Here is an 8,292-nt window from a genome sequence, read left to right as displayed (position 1 = left end):
CCACACCTCCACGTCCACCTCTGTCACCAGTCGAGTCGTCGATCACAAGGAAGGCATTAATTTGAGGCTGCAGGTGCAAGAGCTCACTTGAAGCATTTACAATAGGCTCGGGAGCTGAACGAGACTCGAGAGAGGTATCAGGGAATCCTCACATGCGTGACAGACACGGATGAGATCAGGCTGGAGTGAAGGAAGCAGCTGGAGCGGCTTCAGCGAATGGAGCAGCAGATAGCGGTGCACCAGGCTTAGATACGCGCCAGTGGCAGTGGTGCTACTGGTGGCAGCAGCGCTGCTCTACTGGTGGCGGCAGTGCTGCTGGCGGGACACAGACATCACCGCCTTCTTTGCCGAATCAGCAGGACCATGGGATTGACAACGACGACGACTACAAGAATCTTTAGGGTTTAGGGCTTTATTTTACTGTTTCATTGTATTTGATTTATTTGACTTTTAATTTTATTTGAACATTTGATATTTAATAATATTACATAATTGGTGTCTATTATTTATAATTTGATCACTAATTGTGTGAAAAAAAATTTAAATAAAAAATTATAATTAAAAAGAAAAATTTTAAACAAATTGCATCACAATATTTTTAAAAAATATTGATATTACCATCATATTTACCGAAGGCATAATCCGACGGTATAGTGCAGAAAACTATATGTTGTGACACCAACGTTACCGTTAAAAAAATCTGCTGGTAACCAAATGATTTTTCTGACAAGTAGTCCATCGCAGAATCTAACGGTAATTATTTTCGGATGAAAAATCCAATGATAATTGATTACCGGCGAGGTATATACATTCGGATTACTTCCGATGGTAAATTCGTTAATAATTAACTTAGCATTGGATTTTATTCTTTTTTCCGACGGTACTCAGCGTTTTTGTAGTGTGCATCTTTCAACATCTTTGCCATGATTGTTTTCCCGTTTCAACACATTCAAGAATAACAACACAATAATTTTAGAGAGAGAGAGAGAAAGAGAGAGAGAGATGGAGATGGTTATAAGGTGAGGTAAGGGTATAATTGTCCAAATGACAATTTTAAAATTAAAATGGACTATAGGGATAAATTCAAATACAAAAAGAAGTTAAGGGCAAATTCGATTTTCGAGTTAAATTTTAAAGACTAAAATCATATTTATATATTTTTGAGATAATTATATTTTTTTAATGGTCATTAAAAAATCTTTACTAATAATTATATAATTGTTAACAAAATTTTTTTACGATAAAGTATAAAAATATTAATATTTAGTTGTTAATAAATATATTAACAGTAATTTTTATTATTATTAAAAAAATAAATGATTATTAAAATAATTTTTTTAATAGATAAAATTAATGCAATGATGAAGATACATACTTCTATATTGAAATAATCTCTCACCGTGAGTCATAATTTTTTGCCAGTACTATATTAGATGTGTCATGTTTATACTAGAACCATGATTTAAAATAATAATGTTAAAGAGATAAAAAAAAAATAGTCAAAATTTATCTTATTTAATATTTATTAATAATTAATAAATATTAAATAAAATAAATTTTAATTATTTTTAGTTAATTTTTTTTATTAAAGAGAATAATAGTAAGTTCATCTCATTATTTCTCAATCATATCTAAAGTTGCGAGAACTGAACCGGTTATTGAACTAGTCGAATAATTAGTTTAATGGTTTAGTGGTCCAATTATAGTCGAATTGTAGTCAAACTGGTTTTGTTAAATATAAAATAAAATTATTAAAAATACAATATAAATCTTTTAAATTTAAATTCAATCATTCATATAAAATAAAATTTAAAATTTCATAACCCATCCACTCACTAAACTATATCTCATCTCATCATTAAAATTTTATATTCAAATTCAAACATCAAAATTTATAACTAAAAGAAATCATGGCATAAAATAATATATCCATATTCAATAGACAATCACCAACATCAATAATTACTTAATTAGACAAAATTCACTCAATTAATGCCAAATTACCTATTAGAAATTGCTATAAACTAATCTTAGCAGTAACATTTTTTCAAGATGTGCAAAACAAACCATCCCATGTCCCTGAAAACCCAACTTCATGTTTCAGCCATTAAAGCAATTACAGTAAAATAAAACCTCAGCCATTACAGCAATGACAGCAAAATTCAGAATTACAGCCATTCAAAATTCAAAATTATATCAATTAGCATTATAAAATTATACCTTTTCATCATTCAAAATTCAAAATATGAAATTACATCAAAATTAGGAGGATTATTAGAAGTATACATTACAGAATATAGAATTCTCTATACTTTGTTACCACGGTATTCCATTAACAGAAACATGGAGAAGATTACAAATTTCCATAAATAATGTAGTGAAGTAATGCATCATAGCACTATCAACTGATAATAAAAAAAAATCAGCAACAAGTAAGTGAAGCAACTAGAAATCAGAATAAATAAAGTTAACAAATAATCAATGACTCCACAACAGAGGAAACAAATAAAAACCTAAAGTGAGAAAGGGAGGAAATCAGTGAAAATAAAGAAGACCACAAAGAAGATGTTGAGGAGTGGTGAAGATTGAAGAACTCACGGTGACGGAGAAGAGTCCACGGCGGCATGGGTACGTTCGCACTTCGCACAAAGAGTGGTGCTCGACACAGAAGAGAGATGGCTCGGAGAAGACAGAGGCGTTTTTGACGACGAGAAAGAGGCGGCCGACAATGGCGAGGACAGAAGCAGGCTTCACAACGAGCACAGAGACGGTGAGGAGGAGAAGAGTGGCAGCGGCTGAGACTGAGAGTGAGAGACACTGCAACAATGAGAAAAAGCCATGCACATCAACCTCAGACACAGCTCTATCGCCTCCTTCCTTCGCCGCTACCGTGCTGTGACAAGGGCTCCGCTACTCTCCAAAGTTGCCACCTTTAAAATTAGGGATTTTGTCATTTTGGTGAGTGAGACTGATGAGAGTGAGCGAGAAGGGAGAGGGGATTGGGGCATTTGGGGGTCTTCTGGCGTTTCGCTTTTTTTTTTAACCTAAACGACACCGTTTTTATGTTCAATGGGAAAATCGGACTTTCAAAAAAAACCGTCCAGTTCATCTGGTTCGCTGATTAACTATCGGTTCGACTAGTTTTTTTATCAATTTTTTGTAAACTGGTTTTGAGCGTTAACTGAACCGACCAACTGACCGATTCTCGATTAACCCGGTCGAACCGATCGATTCGATCCGGTTTTCAGAACCTTAGTCATACCAAAACAAGTTTGCATGGGTTTAAATAATGCATGGTTAGATATATAATTATTTATGTATTTTTATTCAATCATTTAAAATTTTAGAATAGATAATTTTATAACATAAATCAAAACTTATATAATGGAAAAAAAAAAATCTAGAGTTAGATAATTAACTACTTGTCCATACTCCATATCGAATAGCACGTGCCCATTATATTGCACTGAATTCTATACTATAGTGACCTCTTTTTACACAAATTTTTTTTTAATTCCTAAAATTAACTTCATAGTCTTTATAAACACTATAATTAATTACTTTTCTCTTACATTTCGAAAGGGATCTTATTTACTATTTTGACATGAACTGAATATTAATCCTTCCTATGGTGACATCTCCTTTCCCAATCATAGGTACCAAAGTAACAACAATATGATCATCTTCTTCAGCTTCTAGATTCTCCAATACCTTAGATATCCCAACCATAAAGCGAGTATTTGATTTATGTCCATGATTTCCATGGGGCAAACTCACGAAAGTACCCACAAACTCTGCATGGTTTTCATCACTAAGCATGTCTTCATCATCATCAATATGAACATCAAATTTAACATTTTCATAGCTTTGTAATTCAGTCACTTCTATCACTAAAACCTCTTCCTCTTGTTCTTTCTCTTCCTTGCTCCTCAACTTCCTTGGTCTCTTTACAATAATGCTTACCTTAGAATCCAAAACAAAAGGAAATTTGGTAATTGGCTTTGAGGCCAAAATTGAAGATTTTTTTGCTTCCCTTTGCATCTTTGTTCTTCTTGGTTTAGGATTAACATTTAGCCAAGGAAGATCAACTTCTTCATAAACATAACCCAAAAGTTTAGTATCAAGACAATCTCTTACCTTAACTCGAACAAGATTAAGATTCTCATCATAGAAGAAAAATTTGGAATCTAACCAATTAGGATCATCCCTATAGTCTCTTCTACCACCTTCCAATTTTGTCCATAACTCCCACAATCTATCCACGTTGGAGTGATGAGCATAGAAAATAGGATCTCTCGCGGCCGTGTAGAAAGTTCCCATGTCTTCATGGTTGGGAGTATCGACCGCACCCAACCAATCATGGATAGTGTTATGAGGAGCAAGCTCAACCGAGCCAGGACCCGGTTGAGCTGGATCTCCGAGACGATAAGGGCTTCCCATGAATAACTCTTTGGTGTTGGCTAAAACCATTTGCTTGTACATGAAGGCAAGGTTGTAGGAAATTTGTTGATCTTGTGTTCTAATTTTGGGAGAGAGAATATCATAGTTAAGATCAACCAAGTGGGGTGGCATGTGCTTGTAGTGTCTAAGTTTATGGTAAAGTGAAGAATTTGGAGTGGTGAAATATGATGGAATTTGCATACCTTGAATGGAATCCCAATTCCAATAAGGTAAAGCAAAACTTGGATCCCCAATTAGGGTTCCCAAGATTCTCTCAAAGAAATAAATGTAAAACCTATGGAAAGGGAAGAAAAGCCATGACCTATGCACATCAATCTTTTGATCTTGGAAGGGGTGTTTTTGAGGATATCCACCATTGCAATAAGCACAATGGACTTTAGCTTGTTGTATGAAATTACGTGGGTCATCATTAGGAAGTGATTTCATGATGGCAATACCTTTTTCTAACTTGGCTATGAACTCATCATCTACCAAATGTGCTGCCCTTCTAACCCTAATTGAACTATTATTTTTGTACTTGTAAGTGGCATTGATAATATAATCTTTGAAATCTATGAATTTAAAGGGAGTTGCCAAAGTTGGACAACAATAGGGTGATGTTATTGCATTGGGAGGTAAATCAACTGGGCCACACTTTGTAAAATCTGGTGAAATTGCTCTAGAAACATCATTGGAATAATTAGATGATGATGGATAATTAACATTTCCTTCAAATTCTAAGCTATTGATAAAGGTATTCCTCCAAGAAAATCTCCAAGGATAATGGGATTGGTGGCTTTGATTATTAAAGGAGGTTAAGTAATAAGAAAAGTAGGGCTTAGTAATCATGGTGAAGATCAATGAGTTGTTGTTATTAAGAAAGGTGATTAAGGGTATTAGGAAGATTATGAGAATAATTAGGGAGATGGCTAAATGGAGAAACCTTGAAGGATGGTTTATTACATTTGCCATGCTAGCTTTCCCTAGTGGATGTTTATATCTCCATGCATGCTTGAAGAAATTGTATAAATAATAAGAGTAGGAAAAGGAATGTGTGGATTAAGTTATTCCAGAGCGTTGCTCCAATTAATGAACTCGTATAAGGTTGGTGTTGCCACTATAAGATTTTGTATATATTTTATATTTGAATATAACCAGAATAATGAAATACAATAAATGTGTACTATATTTAAAAAAAAAAAAAAGAAGAAAAATATCGGATAAATAAGTTTTTTTAAACCAAATTCTAAGTATGTCTCTAAAAAGTATAGAAATATAGAAACTTTATGAAACAAACACAAAATATTTTATAATAAATATATAAACTTTTGAAAAAAAAATAAAAAAAATTGAAAAAAATAAATATTATGTATAAAACTAACCAATTATCTATAAATAACATAATTAAAAGAAGAATAAGAAGGCGAAAAAAGAAGAAAAAGAATGGAGATCAGAGAAAAAAAAATAAAAAAAGAGAACAACAACATTGATTTTTTGGTTCTATCACAGTTTTTAGGGTTTTTACATATTTAGTTAAATAATAATTTGTTCCCCTAAAATTATTCTTAAAAACATAGGTGTACACTTAATATATATATATATATATATATATATGAAAGCTTTTTGAGAAGCTTTAGAACCAGAACAAAGGGATAAAAGGCAAAAGAAGCTAATTATAACAAACTCTTAATTTCATCTAACAAATTAATCAACCAACTACTCTTAACAATATAAATAACAAAAAGGTTTTTCAAACTTACAAATTGACTTAATATAAATGAGAAAAAAGAATTTTGATACATTAAATAAAAAATTGGCTTAATATCAATGAGATTTCTTCCTCTTTACAATAATAGTCGTTTAAAAAAAAAATCTTGATCGATATATTATTTGTTATTGTCATTTTATTAACTAATGTGTAGCTAGTGTGTAACTAAATAAATAGTACACCACTGTCTAAAGCCTAAAGGTAAAATATACTTTCTGAACAATTTTAAAAATACTTTTAATATTTAACTTATTTTCATTTTGTCTCATGATTTAAATATGTTTTCAATTATATACGCTTAGGAGCTCACGTAATTAAAAAAAAATTATATAATAATTTAAAATTAACGTACAAATGATACGTTCATAATTTTAAGGTGACGTATCAGTAACATATCAGTATATATATGAAATTATGATAAATATTACATATTTTTTACATATTATATAAAAAGAAAAGTATAGGGTACCACCATATTATCTGCCAACTTATTGTCAACAATAATTAATTATTATATTTTAAACACATATATAAAGAGACACATCCAGAAAATATATCTATAAAGACACTTCTATTAAACACAGCCATAAAAAATACATTTTTATTAGACACATCTACGAAAACACTTCCATTAAATACAGTTATAAATAAGAGTTAGCAGAAGTTGGCAGAAACGCTGTTAGTAACGTAGCGGAACCGTATATAAAATGTCTCACCTATCTTAAAACTTTTTTTATAATTTATTAATAAGAGGGTACAATATTTGTTTAATTTTAAATAAAAATCAATGTTACTTTTTCTTTTATCTTACAATGTTACTCTGTTAAATGAGAGTATTTCTTAAGAAAAAGTACGAGGAGCTAATGAAATATTTGTGCAATGTGTACAATAGAGGTTTAGGGAGTATTAGAGATATAACCATTAGTATTACTTCTTTCCATCAGTTGAAGCTTTTGGGATGAGTAGTATCATGACATGGTATTAGAGCTTTAGATTTAAAAAATCAAGAATTTGATCCTTGGTGAACTCGAAAATTAGTTTAAGTTTTTGGGAAGATGTTTATTATTCTTAATACTCAGATGGTTATTTTAGATAATATAAGAGATATTTATTTATAACTTATATAATCAATTGTACACATTGTACAAATAAATCATTGTCTCCCTAGCGGGACTCATTTCTTAATATGATTGGTTTGTATTTATAATTTGACGAACGTTGTTTTCCGTCTCAACGGCCGTACAAATAAACGAGTTCCACGCAAGGTTGAAGTACTTCTCCAATTAAATTTTTCTTCTTGATTTGTCTCTGTTCACACATTGATACTCAAGAAGCAATATAAATTCTATAGAAAGTTCAAGGAGGAGGGAGGGGGGCATTAGAATTATAAATGCACGTAGGTGAGGAGGCAGGTGGGGGGTTATTAATTACAGTTTAGTCATAAATGCATGCAGGTGAACGATAATACTAACATGCTCTATGCCATATGTTCGCACAATTCGTACTTCTAGTCCACGTAAATTAGAGGATTAGATTAGATTTTTATTAAAATTTAATATTATAGTATTTTTCTAACTATTTTAAAGCTAACAAAACTAACATCAAATCGGTCAAGTGGTAGTCATCATGAGTAACAAAAACAAAACATAACACATTATAAAGATTAATAGAGATTAAATGTTTAAAAATGGTGTCTGAATTTTAAATTGCTAATCAATTTAGTCTTTGATTTTTAAAAATGATCAATTAAATTTTTGAAATTCAAAAAAGTGTATCTCTATTAGTCCCTCACAGAAGTGCCGTCTAAACGTTTGATTATATATATGGAGCATGAACTGCCATGTGGGCATTTCAGTTGTATGCTAATGTATGCCAAACTTGAATTTGATTCAAATTGGTATCTGGAATTGCTTAATAATACCTAAATTAGTCCATTTTCAATTATAAAGCCCTAATTCCTAAATTATTGTCTTCTCTTCTTCGACCTCTCTGTTGTCTTCTTCGACTTTTCCGCTCTCTTCCAGTTCATCTTGTTTTCTCGTCTGCGTGAATGATGATGGGTGATGGGGAGAAAAGCCAAAGTA

At 31.5% G+C, this 8,292-nt stretch overlaps 1 pseudogene across 1 annotated transcript; it reads right to left on the bottom strand.

Moving 5' to 3' along the window:
* Positions 1-3,436: 3,436 nt before the first annotated feature.
* On the bottom strand, positions 3,437-5,435 carry LOC107635197 (polyphenol oxidase I, chloroplastic pseudogene; annotated as a pseudogene). Its single transcript, XR_015880672.1, has one exon. The product of XR_015880672.1 is annotated as a polyphenol oxidase I, chloroplastic pseudogene (transcript).
* Positions 5,436-8,292: the final 2,857 nt, after the last annotated feature.

Source organism: Arachis ipaensis, chromosome B4, assembly GCF_059453495.1.
Source record: "Arachis ipaensis isolate K30076 ecotype BB chromosome B4, ASM5945349v1, whole genome shotgun sequence".
Lineage (NCBI taxonomy): Eukaryota > Viridiplantae > Streptophyta > Magnoliopsida > Fabales > Fabaceae > Arachis > Arachis ipaensis.
This window is presented reverse-complemented; position numbering and strand designations above follow the sequence as displayed.